The sequence below is a fragment of the Leuresthes tenuis genome, unplaced genomic scaffold, assembly GCF_036924035.1.
Source record: "Leuresthes tenuis unplaced genomic scaffold, fLeuTen1.0.hap1 SCAF_20, whole genome shotgun sequence".
NCBI lineage: Eukaryota > Metazoa > Chordata > Actinopteri > Atheriniformes > Atherinopsidae > Leuresthes > Leuresthes tenuis.
In genome coordinates, this window is record NW_027325374.1 from 23,758,563 (window position 1) to 23,774,627 (window position 16,065).

A 16,065-nucleotide genomic window follows, 5' to 3' on the forward strand; every position below is an offset into this window, starting at 1 on the left:
GTTCTTCATGATTTGGGATTTTGCTTTAAAATGAATTCCTTCACTCAAAATATGTTAAAACTGCTTTGTCCTTCATATTTATCAATGTCTAGATCGACTTCAACAAAGAACAACATTGTATTTTGATGTAGAAGAAAGAGCAACACTGATGGATCAGGAATCCGAGAATAAGCTTATTTTCATACGTTCTGCGTGATTTGGGATTTTATGTATAAAAGGAATTCCTTCACTCAAACCAAGTGAAAACTGCTTTGTCCTTCATATTTATCAATGTCTATATCGACTTCAACAAAGAACAACATTGTATTTTGCTGTAGAAGAAAGAGCAACACTGATGGATCAGGAATCCGAGAATAAGCTTATTTTCATACGTTCTGCGTGATTTGGGATTTTATGTATAAAAAGAATTCCTTCACTCAAACTATGTTAAAACTGCTTTGTCCTTCATATTTATCAATGTCTAGATCGACTTCAACAAAGAACAACATTGTATTTTGCTGTAGAAGAAAGAGCAACACTGATGGATCAGGAATCCGAGAATAAGCTTATTTTCATACGTTCTTCATGATTTGGGATTTTGCTTTAAAATGAATTCCTTCACTCAAACTATGTTAAAACTGCTTTGTCTTTCATATTTATCAATGTCTAGATCGACTTCAACAGAGAAAAACTTTGTATTTTGCAGTATAGGAAAGAGCAACACTGATGGATCAGGAATCCGAAAATAAGCTTATTTTCATAGGTTCTGCATGATTTGGGATTTTATGTATAAAAGGAATTCCTTCACTCAAACCAAGTGAAAACTGCTTTATCCTTCATATTTATCAATGTCTATATCGACTTCAACAAAGAATATTGTATTTTGCAGTATAGGAAAGAGCAACACTGTTCTGCACGATTTCGGATTTTCCTATAAAATTAATTACTTTGCTCAAACTTTGGTCGGACATTCACACCTTCTTGCAGCCGAACACCTCCCGCCTCCGCTTTTGATGGTATGTATTCGGGCATTCGAACCTTTTCTTAACCGCTTTTTACAAACCATGGTTGGACTTTCATACCTTCTTGTAGCTGAACAACTCTGCTCCCGCTATTGATTGTGTACAGTCGGGTTTTCTTACCCGCTTTTTACCAAATATGGTTTGACATTCACACAATCTTACAGCGGAACACCTCCGCTCCCTCTTTTGATGGTGTATAGTCAGGCTATCCAGCCTTTTCTTTCCTGGTTTTTACAAATTAATGTCGGGCATTCAAACCTTCTTGTAGCCGAACACATCCACTCCTGCTTTTGATGGTGTATGGTTGGGCATTCGCACCTTTTCTTACCCATTTTTCAGTAATTTTTAGTGGACATTCACACCTTCTTGCAGCTGAACACCTCCGCTCCCGCTTTGGATGGTGTATAGTCTTCTTCCCCGGTTTTTACAAATTATGGTTGGACATTCAGACCTTGCAGCCCAAAACCTCCGCTCCCTCTTTTGATCATACATTGTCGGGCATTCGCACCTTGTCTTACCCGCTTTTTACAAACTTTAGTCAGACATTCACACCTTGCAGCTGAACCACCTCCGCTCCCTGTTTTGATCATGTATGGTCTGGCAATACTACCTTTTCTTTAGCCGTTTGTGAGTAATTATAGCTGGACATTCACACCTACTTGCAGCCAAACACTACCTCTCCCGCTTTTGGTGATGTATGGTCCGGCATTCTAGTCTTTTCTAACACATTTTTCAATAATTATGGTCGGATATTCACACCTATTCACAGCCGAACACTTTTGCTCCCGCATTTGATGGTGTATAGTCGGGCATTCTGACCCTTTCTCATCAGCTTTTTGCAAATTATGATCTGACATTCACACCTACTTGCAGTCGAACAGCTCTGCTCCCGCTTTTGATTATGTTTGGTTGGATATTCAAACCTTTTCTTAACTGCTTTTTACAAACTTTGGTGGGACGTTCACACCTTCTTGCAAGCGAACACCTCCGCTACCACTATTGATTGTGTACAGTCGGGTATTTTAACCTTTTCTTACCCGCTTTTTACCAACTATGGTCGGACATTCACACCTTCTTACAGCGGAACACCTCCGCTCCCTCTTTTGATGGTGTATGTTCGGGCATTCGAACCTTTTCTTACCGGCTTTTTACAAACTATGGTCGGGCATTCAAACCTTCTTGTAGCCGAACACATCCACTCCTGCTTTTGATGGTGTATAGTTAGGCTTTCCAGCCTTTTCTTTCCTGGTTTTTACAAATTATGGTCGGGCATTCAAACCTTCTTGTAGCCAAACACATCCACTCCTGCTTTTGATGGTGTATGGTTGGGCATTCGCACCTTTTCTTACCCATTTCTCAGTAATTTTTAGTGGACATTCACACCTTCTTGCAGCTCAACACCTCCGCTCCCGCTTTTGATGGTGTATAGTCAGGCTTTCCAGCCTTTTTTTCCCTGGTTTTTACAAATTATGGTCGGGCATTCAAACCTTCTTGTAGCCGAACACATCCACTCCTGCTTTTGATGGTGTATGGTTGGGCATTCGCACCTTTTCTTACCCATTTTTCAGTAATTTATAGTGGACATTCACACCTTCTTGCAGTTGAACACCTCCGCTCCCGCTTTGGATGGTGTATAGTCTTCTTCCCCGGTTTTTACAAATTATGGTTGGACATTCAGACCTTGCAGCCCAAAACCTCCGCTCCCTCTTTTGATCATACATTGTCGGGCATTCGCACCTTGTCTTACCCGCTTTTTACAAACTTTAGTCAGACATTCACACCTTGCAGCTGAACCACCTCCGCTCCCTGTTTTGATCATGTATGGTCTGACAATACTACCTTTTTTTTAGCCGTTTGTGAGTAATTATAGCAGGACATTCACACCTACTTGCAGCCAAACACTACCTCTCCCGCTTTTGGTGATGTATGGTCCGGCATTCTAGTCTTTTCTAACACATTTTTCAATAATTATGGTCGGATATTCACACCTATTCACAGCCGAACACTTTTGCTCCCGCATTTGATGGTGTATAGTCGGGCATTCTGACCCTTTCTCATCAGCTTTTTGCAAATTATGATCTGACATTCACACCTACTTGCAGTCGAACAGCTCTGCTCCCGCTTTTGATTATGTTTGGTTGGATATTCAAACCTTTTCTTAACTGCTTTTTACAAACTTTGGTGGGACGTTCACACCTTCTTGCAAGCGAACACCTCCGCTTCCACTATTGATTGTGTACAGTCGGGTATTTTAACCTTTTCTTACCCGCTTTTTACCAACTATGGTCGGACATTCACACCTTCTTACAGCGGAACACCTCCGCTCCCTCTTTTGATGGTGTATGTTCGGGCATTCGAACCTTTTCTTACCGGCTTTTTACAAACTATGGTCGGGCATTCAAACCTTCTTGTAGCCGAACACATCCACTCCTGCTTTTGATGGTGTATAGTTAGGCTTTCCAGCCTTTTCTTTCCTGGTTTTTACAAATTATGGTCGGGTATTCAAACCTTCTTGTAGCCAAACACATCCACTCCTGCTTTTGATGGTGTATGGTTGGGCATTCGCACCTTTTCTTACCCATTTCTCAGTAATTTTTAGTGGACATTCACACCTTCTTGCAGCTCAACACCTCCGCTCCCGCTTTTGATGGTGTATAGTCAGGCTTTCCAGCCTTTTCTTCCCTGGTTTTTACAAATTATGGTTGGGCATTCAAACCTTCTTGTAGCCGAACACATCCACTCCTGCTTTTGATGGTGTATGGTTGGGCATTCGCACCTTTTCTTACCCATTTTTCAGTAATTTATAGTGGACATTCACACCTTCTTGCAGTTGAACACCTCCGCTCCCGCTTTGGATGGTGTATAGTCTTCTTCCCCGGTTTTTACAAATTATGGTTGGACATTCAGACCTTGCAGCCCAAAACCTCCGCTCCCTCTTTTGATCATACATTGTCGGGCATTCGCACCTTGTCTTACCCGCTTTTTACAAACTTTAGTCAGACATTCACACCTTGCAGCTGAACCACCTCCGCTCCCTGTTTTGATCATGTATGGTCTGACAATACTACCTTTTTTTTAGCCGTTTGTGAGTAATTATAGCAGGACATTCACACCTACTTGCAGCCAAACACTACCTCTCCCGCTTTTGGTGATGTATGGTCCAGCATTCTAGTCTTTTCTAACACATTTTTCAATAATTATGGTCGGATATTCACACCTATTCACAGCCGAACACTTTTGCTCCCGCATTTGATGGTGTATAGTCGGGCATTCTGACCCTTTCTCATCAGCTTTTTGCAAATTATGATCTGACATTCACACCTACTTGCAGTCGAACAGCTCTGCTCCCGCTTTTGATTATGTTTGGTTGGATATTCAAACCTTTTCTTAACTGCTTTTTACAAACTTTGGTGGGACGTTCACACCTTCTTGCAAGCGAACACCTCCGCTTCCACTATTGATTGTGTACAGTCGGGTATTTTAACCTTTTCTTACCCGCTTTTTACCAACTATGGTCGGACATTCACACCTTCTTACAGCGGAACACCTCCGCTCCCTCTTTTGATGGTGTATGTTCGGGCATTCGAACCTTTTCTTACCCGCTTTTTACAAACTATGCTCGGACATTCAAACCCTCTTGTAGCCGGACACATCCACTCCTGCTTTTGATGATGTATGGTTGGGAATCCTCACCTTTTCATACCCATTTTTCAGTAATTATGGGTGGACATTCATACCTTCGTGCTGCTGAACAACTCCTCTCCGGCTTATGATCATGTGCGGTGTGATATTCGAAAATTTTCTTTCATGTTTTAAAGCAATTATTGATGGACATTCAGACCTACTTGCAGCCGAACGCCACTTCTACCGCTTTTGGTGATGTATGGTCCGGCATTCTTGTCTTTTCTAACAAATTTTTCAATAATTATGGTCGGACATTCACACCTATTCACAGCCGAACACTTTTGCTCCTGCATTTGATGGTGTATAGTTGGGCATTCTGACCCTTTCTCATCAGCTTTTTGCAAATTATGATCTGACATTCACACCTACTTGCAGTCGAACAGCTCTGCTCCCGCTTTTGATTATGTTTGGTTGGATATTCGAACCTTTTCTTAACTGCTTTTTACAAACTTTGGTCGGACGTTCACACCTTCTTGCAGCCGAACACCTCCGCTTCCGCTTTTGATGGTATATATTCGGGCATACAAACCTTTTCTTACCCGCTTTTTACAAACCATGGTCGGACTTTCACACCTTCTTGTAGCCGAACAACTCCGCTCCCGCTATTGATTGTGTACAGTCGGGTTTTTTAACCTTTTCTTACCCGAGTTTTACCAACTATGGTCGGACATTCACACCGTCTTACAGCGGAACACCTCCGCTCCCTCTTTTGATGGTGTATGTTTGGGCATTCAAACCTTTTCTTACCCGGTTTTTACAAACTATGGTCGGACATTCAAACCTTCTTGTAGCCGAACACATCCACTCCTGCTTTTGATGATCTATGGTTGGGCATTCGCACCTTTTTTTACCCATTTTTCAGGAATTATGGGTGGACATTCACACCTTCTTGCAGCTGAACACCTCCTCTCCCGCTTATGATCATGTGTGGTTTGATATTCGAAAATTTTCTTTCATGTTTTCTAGCAATTATTGATGGACATTCAGACCTTCTTGCAGCTGAACACCTCTGCTCCCTCTTTTGATCATACATTGTCAGGCATTTGCACCTTTTCTTAACCGCTTTTTACAAACTATGGTCAGACATTCAAACCTTCTTGTAGCCGAACACATCCACTCCTGCTTTTGATGATGTATGGTTGGGCATTTGAACCTACTTGTTGCCCGCTTTTCATTAATTATGGGTGGACATTCACACCTTGTCGCAGCCAAACACCTCCGCTCCCTGTTTTGATCATGTATGTTTTGACATTCGCACCTTTTCTCACCCGCTTTTTACTATGGTCGGCCATTCACAGCTTCCTCTCCACCATACAAGTATGGTGGGATATTCACACCCACTTGCATCCGAAGACCTCCGCCCCCACTTTTGTTGATATTTAGTCGGTCATTCGCACCTTACCCGCTTTTGGCAAACTATGGCCTTCTTACAGCCGAACACCTCTGATCTCGCTTTTTATGATGTAAGGTTGGGCATTCAGACCTTGCTTCACCTGCTTTTCACCAAATATAGTCGGACATTCACACCTTCTTGCAGCCGAACACTTCCGCTCCACCTTTTAGTGTTCTATGGGGCATTCACACCTTTTTTTTCCACCGCATTTTATAGATTATGAGAGAAATAAAAGGATACCTTCGATCAAACTCATTTTGACAGGTCACCTCTGACCTCTTATCGATCAATCAAATTAATATGACAGGTGACCTTTGTTTGACATCCGTTTGCTGACATCTGGGGATATGACTTTTGACCTCTTATCGATCGATCAAGCTATTTTGACGTGTGACCTTTGTTTGACATAGATTAGCCATCTGTTGAAGAGATCTTTGACATCTAAGGAAGGGGGTGTTTATGGCTAGGGTTAAGAATAATTACAGCTAAGGTCAGGAGGTTGTGAGAAATATATTAGTTGAATGTTTAAATAAGAGAAAGGGTTAATAGAAAAGGCTAAGTTGTAGAAGCGGTCAGCATTTTAAAAGCTTCAAAGACCGGTCCCTGTAAGGTAAAGATGGGAAAATAATTAGATGTGTGGGGTGGGTATTGTTCGACCCCAGGTTTGAGGGCCAATGGGTGGACAGGGGAGGGGTTTCGAGTAAAGGATAAAAACCCTGAGACAGTCAGTGTGTAGAGAAGGACTTTGGGGTGAAAGATAGCTGATTCAAGATGCCAAGGACAAGAAGCAGAGTGAGTGTAGAGGATAAATCTACGCAGGCCCCGGAGAGGACGTGTGCTCTGCGGTCTCTCATTAGTGAGACTCTGGTAACGATATTTGAAGATCAGCCCTTGGGACCAAATGCTCCCAAGAAAGGGATGGTGTTTCTGTGCAGAACGCAGCAACCGCCACCCGTGTCTCTACGGGAAGAATGGTCACTGGAGCCTTATGGACTGCGGGGAAGATGGGGCTATGTGTTCATGTATGAAACAGGTGACCTCTGTCTGTATCAGCTTGACGAGGGTGGTGAGAAGCCGGGACCTCTGACCACTGTGGGTATGCTAACTTCCAATGACTGGGGAGTGTTGAAACTAGCGATACCGCGTCATAGAGAAGGAGGCAAGGGCTCGGCTGAGGAGGTGTTAACAGTGAAAGAAGAACCCGAAGAAATCCCGGCAACGTCTGCAGCCAAACGGCCGAGACTGGAGAGTCCGAGACTGAAGAATCCTCTGGATGATGGGCCAAAACAAGGATGGTTTTCACTGCTGTGTGGCAATCGAAAACAGGCGTTACAGGCCGTTGGTTCTTCCGTGCAAGCTACTACCTGGAGCCGTATCACCCTCCTTCACCAGCGACTTCGTCTGAGTCTTTCTTCTCCTCCAACTCCTCCTCTTCTCTCGAGATCGAGTTCTCAAATTCGGCGCCTGATGACCGCTGCTTAACGCTCTACCCAATAGGATCCGCCGCGGCCGTAACAACGGAGGAAGCTAAATCTAACGAAATGGAGGACTCTCAGCTTCCACCAGGCCAGGGGTCCCCTGCACACACTCAGGATGCCGGAGGAGAGGGTGAGGACGAGTTTGATGGATGGGTCCCCTCAGGTTTCATCAAAGTTGTGAAAACTGCAGTTATACACCTCTTGAACGAGACCATGAAAAAATGTATGATTGAATCATGCTACGGGTGTAGTGTCGATCACCCTAGTTTACGCCAACATCAGTGTAAGGATGTCCTCGAGGACGACTTTTTTCATGACCATTACTACACTCTGATGCGGAGACTTTATAATCAACGATTCATTGCTTCCATTCAACATCTTCTAACTGCGCGTAACATTTGTGAAGATGATGCCAGAGTCAGGGCTGTGGCAGAAGCTTACTTGTACGAACTAACTCTGGTGAAACAAATCAACACTTCTATACACAATATGTACGAGCAGTTGATTGGAGAAGATGTAAAGAAATTGCAGCAGCTTCAAACCATGACAAAGTTCTGGGAGCGTTAAAAGAGGGGTGTTACATTCCTTCTTTCCATCAGCCGGATGTGTTTAGACTAATATTGTAATCATGTGATGTTGTTAAAACATTTAACTTTTCTTAAATCCTATATTACTAGCATTCCTGCTTTTTGTGATCATTTGTTTGTGTGTGTGCGTGTGTATTATCACACATTAGAGAAAAAATAAAAGGTTGAAATATACTTGCGTTCTGTGTTTTCTGTCATTACAAGCCAGAGTTTGTATAAGGTGAGATGGCTGAAACGAGGTTAATGAAAAAGGTTTTCTACGATCCTATCCACCCAGGTAGTTTTGGGGGAGTAGAGAGGTTGCGTAAAGCTGTACAGGACGAAACGGGTAAGAAAGTCGCGTGCGAAAAAGTGCAAGACTTCTTATCAGAGCAAGATGCATATACTCTACATAAACCTGCAAGAATACATTTTCCGAGAAACAGAGTTTTTGTCACCAGCCCCTTAAAACAATTCCAAGCAGATCTCTGCGACATGCAGGCCTTGGCTGAGTACAATGACGGGTATAATTATCTATTAACCGTCATTGACGTGTTTTCAAAAAAGGCTTACGTTCGCACTATGAAGAGAAAAACAGCCGCAGAGGTGGTAAAGGCTTTTGAATCCGTTTTTAGAGAAAGCGAGACCCCTAAAAAACTTCAAACTGATGCGGGGAAAGAATTTTTTAACAAAAAATTTAAGGCATTATTAGAGAACCACAGAGTTGTGCATTTTGCTACTCCGAGCGAGGTAAAAGCATCTGTGATTGAGAGGTTTAACCGCACGTTAATAACCAGGATGTGGAGATATTTTACTGCTAATAACACACGTCGATTCCTCGACGTCCTGCAGGATCTCGTGGAAAGTTACAACCACAGTTACCACACGAGCATCAAAATGAAGCCTGTAGAGGTGACTCTAGAAAACACCTTTAAAGTTTTTCAGAACCTTTACGGCTCTGCACGCGATCGACGCTGCAAGGACTCAAGGATAAAGTTTAAAAAAGGAGATCTTGTAAGAATATCTAAACTGCGAGGCGTGTTTGACAAGAAATATGAACAAAGTTTTACAGATGAAGTGTTTACAGTGACCGAGCAGCTTGCACGATCTCCCCCTGTGTACAAACTCAAAGATTTTGATGGAGAAGCTATTGAAGGTTAATTTTACGCGGAGGAGATTCAAAAAGTTAAACTGAATAAAGACAAGATGTATCAAGTGGAGAAGATATTAAAACGACGCAACATCAGGGGTGTAAAACAGGTTTTTGTCCGCTGGAAAAACTGGCCTGAGAAATTCAACAGCTGGGTCAGAGCCAGTGACCTTCACGAGGTATAAAGGGGGCCATCGCTACTCCTAGCCCGCTACATTACACCATGAACCGAACGGTAGAGGATGAGGGGTTTTATATCACCCTGCCCTCCAACGCTAGTCTCAACGTCTTTAAGAATAATACCAGTTCCAGTTTCCGCGTGGATTTAGCCCAGCATATCGATTTGGAAGGTTCGTGGCAGGTTGCCTTGACGGAGATTTCTTATCCGTACACATGGCATAACGCCCCCAGGGACCAGGCTTTTTTTGAATGGAGTAAAGCGGGGCTGGAAAATTTCTACCACCAGAATATAGGATGGAGACATTTCAAGGACTTCTTTCTTTTGAGCGGCCTCACTATTTGTGACCTCCTCACACGTTCACCCGGCGGCCGCTTTCTTGGTCTTCGTGACAGAACCATTATACCCAATCCTTCTTGTCCTCCCGTCTCTGCAGGACCAGAGATCCTTCTCATGGTTTTGCCTATGACATCTGAGGCAATGTTTTTAGCTGCTGTTTTCAGATGAGGCTTAGCTATAGCAAAACCTTTTTTAACAAGGGGGCTACGAAGCAAAATAATTTTGAAAATATAGAACCTATTCCACGACCGTACATTACAGGTGCTCCATAAAAACCAGGCAGGGTACCTCCGACCTGGTTCTGGTAATAGTTTACGAAGCGGTGAGGATCATCCCTCATGTTTATCTGAACCATGTTGCTTTGTTTTGTTGTCCTCCTCCTGACACAGACACAGACACTGAGGTGACCTCTGACTGAACGTTTGCTTGATAGTGACTAATGAGTCTGTGATCAACCCGTTTTTATATATATATATATTACCTCTTACTCTCTCTGTGATATTAGAGTGAATGACCATCATTTCATTACGCATTGTGATATCACGGGTCGGAAGTGTAGTCTCACAACGGTTTTCCCATAAGTAAAATTTACTGGAGTGTTTTGATCCGTTTTAATCTCTATGTGGATGTTTTCAATATGCCTCTTTGCTACAGGTAGATAGTATGCGTAAAAGTATGCGTAATTATATCGCCAAACTTACCCTCTACTCTAACTGTTCGCAAGAGCGGGGCATAAGCATCGCCGACTATCTGAGGAGCAACCACATCGCTGTAACAGTAAAGCTGGTAGAAACCTGCTTTTAAATCAGTCGGGTAAGGGGCACTCCTTTTATCAAATACGATCCATTTGCCAGGCTCCACACCTAGCATGTAGCTCAGTGGTGGATAAAAACGCAGGTGGTACTGGGCACCTGCCTGATACACGAGTCTATTTTCCACCGTGTTCACGACTAAATAAATATCAGAACCTATTTTTCTAAGGTGACCCTCAATCTCGGCTTTGAGCTGATTGAAATCCTTGAAATGTCTCCATCCTATATTCTGGCGGTAGAAATTTTCCAGCCCCGCTTTACTCCATTCAAAAAAAGCCTGGTCCCTGGGGGCGTTATGCCATGTGTACGGATAAGAAATCTCCATCAAGGCAACCTGCCACGAACCTTCCAAATCGATATGCTGGGCTAAATCCACGCAGAAACTGGAACTGGTATTATTCTTATTCTTAGACTAGCGTTGGAGGGCAGGGTGATATAAAACCCCTCATCCTCTACCGTTCGGTTCATGGTGTAATGTAGCGGGCTAGGAGTAGCGATGGCCCCCTTTATACCTCGTGAAGGTCACTGGCTCTGACCCAGCTGTTGAATTTCTCAGGCCAGTTTTTCCAACGGACAAAAACCTGTTTTACACCCCTGATGTTGCGTCGTTTTAATATCTTCTCCACTTGATACATCTTGTCTTTATTCAGTTTAACGTTTTGAATCTCCTCCGCGTAAAATTAACCTTCAATAGCTTCACCATCAAAATCTTTGAGTTTGTACACAGGGGGAGATCGTGCAAGCTGCTCGGTCACTGTAAACACTTCATCTGTAAAACTTTGTTCATATTTCTTGTCAAACACGCCTCGCAGTTTAGATATTCTTACAAGATCTCCTTTTTTAAACTTTATCCTTGAGTCCTTGCAACGTCGATCGCGTGCAGAGCCGTACAGGTTCTGAAAAACTTTAAAGGTGTTTTCTAGAGTCACCTCTACAGGCTTCATTTTGATGCTCGTGTGGTAACTGTGGTTGTAACTTTCCACGAGATCCTGCAGGACGTCGAGGAATCGACGTGTGTTATTAGCAGTAAAATATCTCCACATCCTGGTTTTTAACGTGCGGTTAAACCTCTTAATCACAGATGCCTTTACCTCGCTCGGAGTAGTAAAAATGCACAACTCTGTGGTTCTCTAATAATGCCTTAAATTTTTTGTTAAAAAATTCTTTCCCCGCATCAGTTTGAAGTTTTTTAGGGGTCTCGCTTTCTCTAAAAACGGATTCAAAAGCTTTTACCACCTCTGCGGCCGTTTTTCTCTTCATAGTGCGAACGTAAGCCTTTTTTGAAAACACGTCAATGACGGTTAATAGATAATTATACCCGTCATTGTACTCAGCCAAGGCCTGCATGTCGTAGAGATCTGCTTGGAATTGTTTTAAGGGACTGGTGACAAAAACTCTGTTTCTCGGAAAATGTATTCTTGCAGGTTTATGTAGAGTATATGCATCTTGCTCTGATAAGACGTCTTGCACTTTTTCGCACGCGACTTTCTTACCCGTTTCGTCCTGTACAGCTTTATGCAACCTCTCTACTCCCCCAAAACTACCTGGGTGGATAGGATCGTAGAAAACCTTTTTCATTAACCTCGTTTCAGCCATCTCACCTTATACAAACTCTGGCTTGTAATGACAGAAAACACAGAACGCAAGTATATTTCAACCTTTTATTTTTTCTCTAATGTGTGATAATACACACGCACACACACAAACAAATGATCACAAAAAGCAGGAATGCTAGTAATATAGGATTTAAGAAAAGTTAAATGTTTTAACAACATCACATGATTACAATATTAGTCTAAACACATCCGGCTGATGGAAAGAAGGAATGTAACACCCCTCTTTTAACGCTCCCAGAACTTTGTCATGGTTTGAAGCTGCTGCAATTTCTTTACATCTTCTCCAATCAACTGCTCGTACATATTGTGTATAGAAGTGTTGATTTGTTTCACCAGAGTTAGTTCGTACAAGTAAGCTTCTGCCACAGCCCTGACTCTGGCATCATCTTCACAAATGTTACGCGCAGTTAGAAGATGTTGAATGGAAGCAATGAATCGTTGATTATAAAGTCTCCGCATCAGAGTGTAGTAATGGTCATGAAAAAAGTCGTCCTCGAGGACATCCTTGCACTGATGTTGGCGTAAACTAGGGTGATCGACACTACACCCGTAGCATGATTCAATCATAAATTTTTTGATGGTCTCGTTCAAGAGGTGTATCACTGCAGTTTTCACAACTTTGATGAAACCTGAGGGGACCCATCCATCAAACTCGTCCTCACCCTCTCCTCCGGCATCCTGAGTGTGTGCAGGGGACCCCTGGCCTGGTGGAAGCTGAGAGTCCTCCATTTCGTTAGATTTAGCTTCCTCCGTTGTTACGGCCGCGGCGGATCCTATCGGGTAGAGCGTTAAGCAGCGGTCATCAGGCGCCGAATTTGAGAACTCGATCTCGAGAGAAGAGGAGGAGTTGGAGGAGAAGAAAGACTCAGACGAAGTCGCTGGTGAAGGAGGGTGATACGGCTCCAGGTAGTATCTGTCGCTGTCTGGTGATCCAAACTGCGGTGATGTGGATGTTGAAGAAGGGGTCCCTGTATGCATCAATAGCGACTGAGAAGCATTCTCCAGATCGAGGTCAGTGATCTCCTCGCACAATGTCTTCTGGACGCTAGTTCTCATCCTGTTCCTCGTGTTGATCGGTGTATGACCTGTGCTGGAGTGTGTCCTTATAAACCTGAAGGGGGTGTGGTTATTGAGGTTGAGGAGGAGGGTTCTCAGCGGAGGGAGGTCTACACAGCCAGGGTTTTCTTGACTGCTAGAATCTCACCCCAGTTCTGGCAACTGCGGAACAGCGTGGAAACTCGATCCGCTATATGATTCATCTTCTCCACCCAGGCTGCATGAGGTATTGCTAACAGCGTCCTAAACACACCACAGTCAGAGTTATAGCACTCAAGAACAAAAAGATCCCCGTCTTCATTCTCATTAGATTTCCGGTGGCTTGCACGGAAGAACCAACGGCCTGTAACGCCTGTTTTCGATTGCCACACAGCAGTGAAAACCATCCTTGTTTTGGCCAGCTCAGCATCATCCAGAGGATTCTTCAGTCTCGGACTCTCCAGTCTCGGCCGTTTGACTGCAGACGTTGCCGGGATTTCTTCGGGTTCTTCTTTCACTGTTAACACCTCCTCAGCCGAGCCCTTGCCTCCTTCTTTATGACGCGGTATCGCTAGTTTCAACACTCCCCAGTCGTTGGAAGTTAGCATACCCACAGTGGTCAGAGGTCCCGGCTTCTCACCACCCTCGTCAAGCTGATACAGACAGAGGTCACCTGTTTCATACATGAACACATAGCGCCATCTTCCCCGCAGTCCATAAGGCTCCAGTGACCATTCTTCCCGTAGAGACACGGGCGGCGGTTGCTGCGTTCTGCACAGAAACACCATCCCTTTCTTGGGAGCATTTGGTACCAAGGGATACCAAGGTAGTATTGCCAGACCATACATGATCAAAACAGGGAGTGGAGGTTGTTCAGCTGCAAGGTGTGAATGTCTGACTAAAGTTTGTAAAAAGCGGGTAAGACAAGGTGCGAATATCTGACTATACACCATCAAAATCGGGAGCGGAGGTGTTAAGCTGCAAGAAGGTCTGAATGTCCACCAATAATTGCTGAAAAATGGTTAAGAAAAGTTGCGAATGCCCAACCATACATCATCAAAAGCATGAATGGATGTGTTCGGGTACAAGAAGGTTTGAATGTCCGACCATAGTTTGTAAAAGGCGGGTAAGAAAAGGTTCGAATGCCCGAACATACACCATCAAAAGAGGGAGCGGAGGTGTTCCGCTGTAAGAAGGTGTGAATGTCTGACCATAGTTTGTAAAAAGCAGTTAAGAAAAGGTTTGAATATCCAACCAAACATAATCAAAAGCGGGAGCAGAGCTGTTCGACTGCAAGTAGGTGTGAATGTCAGATCAGAATTTGCAAAAAGCTGATGACAAAAGGGTGAGAATGCCCGACTATACACCATCAAATGCGGGAGCGGAGTTGTTCGGCTGAAAGAAGGTCTGAATGTCCAACCATAATTTGTAAAAACCGGTGGAAGAAAAGGCTCGAAAGCACGACTATACACGATCAAAAGCGGGAGCGGAGGTGGTTCAGCTACAAGAAGGTCTGAATGTCCATCATTAATTGCTAGAAAACATGAAAGAAAATTTTCGAATATCAAACCACACATGATCATAAGCGGGAGAGGAGGTGTTCAGCTTCAAGAAGGTGTGAATGTCCACTCATAATTCCTGAAAAATGGGTAAAAAAAGGTGCGAATGCCCAACCATACATCATCAAAAGCAGGAGTGGATGTGTTCGGCTACAAGAAGGTTTGAATGTCCCACCATGGTTTGTAAAAAGCGGGTAAGAAAAGGTTCGAATGCCCGAATACATACCATCAAAAGCAGAAGCGGAGGTGTTCGGCTGCAAGAAGGTGTGAACGTCCGACCAAAGTTTGTAAAAAGCAGTTAAGAAAATGTTCGAATATCCAACCAAACATAATCAAAAGCGGGAGCAGAGCTGTTTGACTGCAAGTAGGTGTGAATGTCAGATCATAATTTGCAAAAAGCTGATGAGAAAGGGTGAGAATACCCGACTATACACCATCAAATGCGGGAGCGGAAGTCTTCGGCTGTGAGTAGGTGTGAAAGTCAAACCATAATTCCTGAAAAATGTGTTAGAAAAGACTAAAATGCCGGACCATACATCATCAAAAGCGGGAGAAGTGGTGTTCGGCTGCAAGTAGGTGTGAATGTCCAGCCATAATTACTCACAAACGGGTAGAAAAGGTAGTATTGCCAGACCATACATGATCAAAATAGGGAGCGGAGGTGGTTCAGCTGCAAGAAGGTGTGAATGTCCGAGTAAAGTTTGTAAAAAGTTGGTAAGACAAGGTGCGAATGCCCGACAATGTATGATCAAAAGAGGGAGCGGAGGTTGTCGGCTAAAAGAAGGTCTGAATATCTAACCATAATTTGTAAAAACCGGTGAAGAAAAGGCTTGGAAGACAGACTATACACTATCAAAAAGCGGCAGCGGAGGTGTTCGGCTGTAAAAGACAGTCTGAATGTCCACCCATAATTACTGAAAAATGGGTAAGAAAAGGTGCGAATGCCCAACCATACATCATCAAAAGAGGGAGTGGATGTGTTCGGCTACAAGAAGGTTTGAATGTCCAACTATAGTTTGTAAAAAGCGGGTAAGGAAAGGTTCGAATGCCCGAACATACACCATCAAAAGAGGGAGCGGAGGAGCTCCGCTGTAAGACGGTCTCAATGTCCATCAATAATTGCTAGAAAACAAACGAAAATTTTCGAATATCAAACCGCACATGATCATAAGCGGCAGAGAAGGTGTTCGACTGCAAGTAGGTGTGAATGTCAGATAAAAAGCGGGTAAGAAAAGGTAAGAATGCCCAACCATA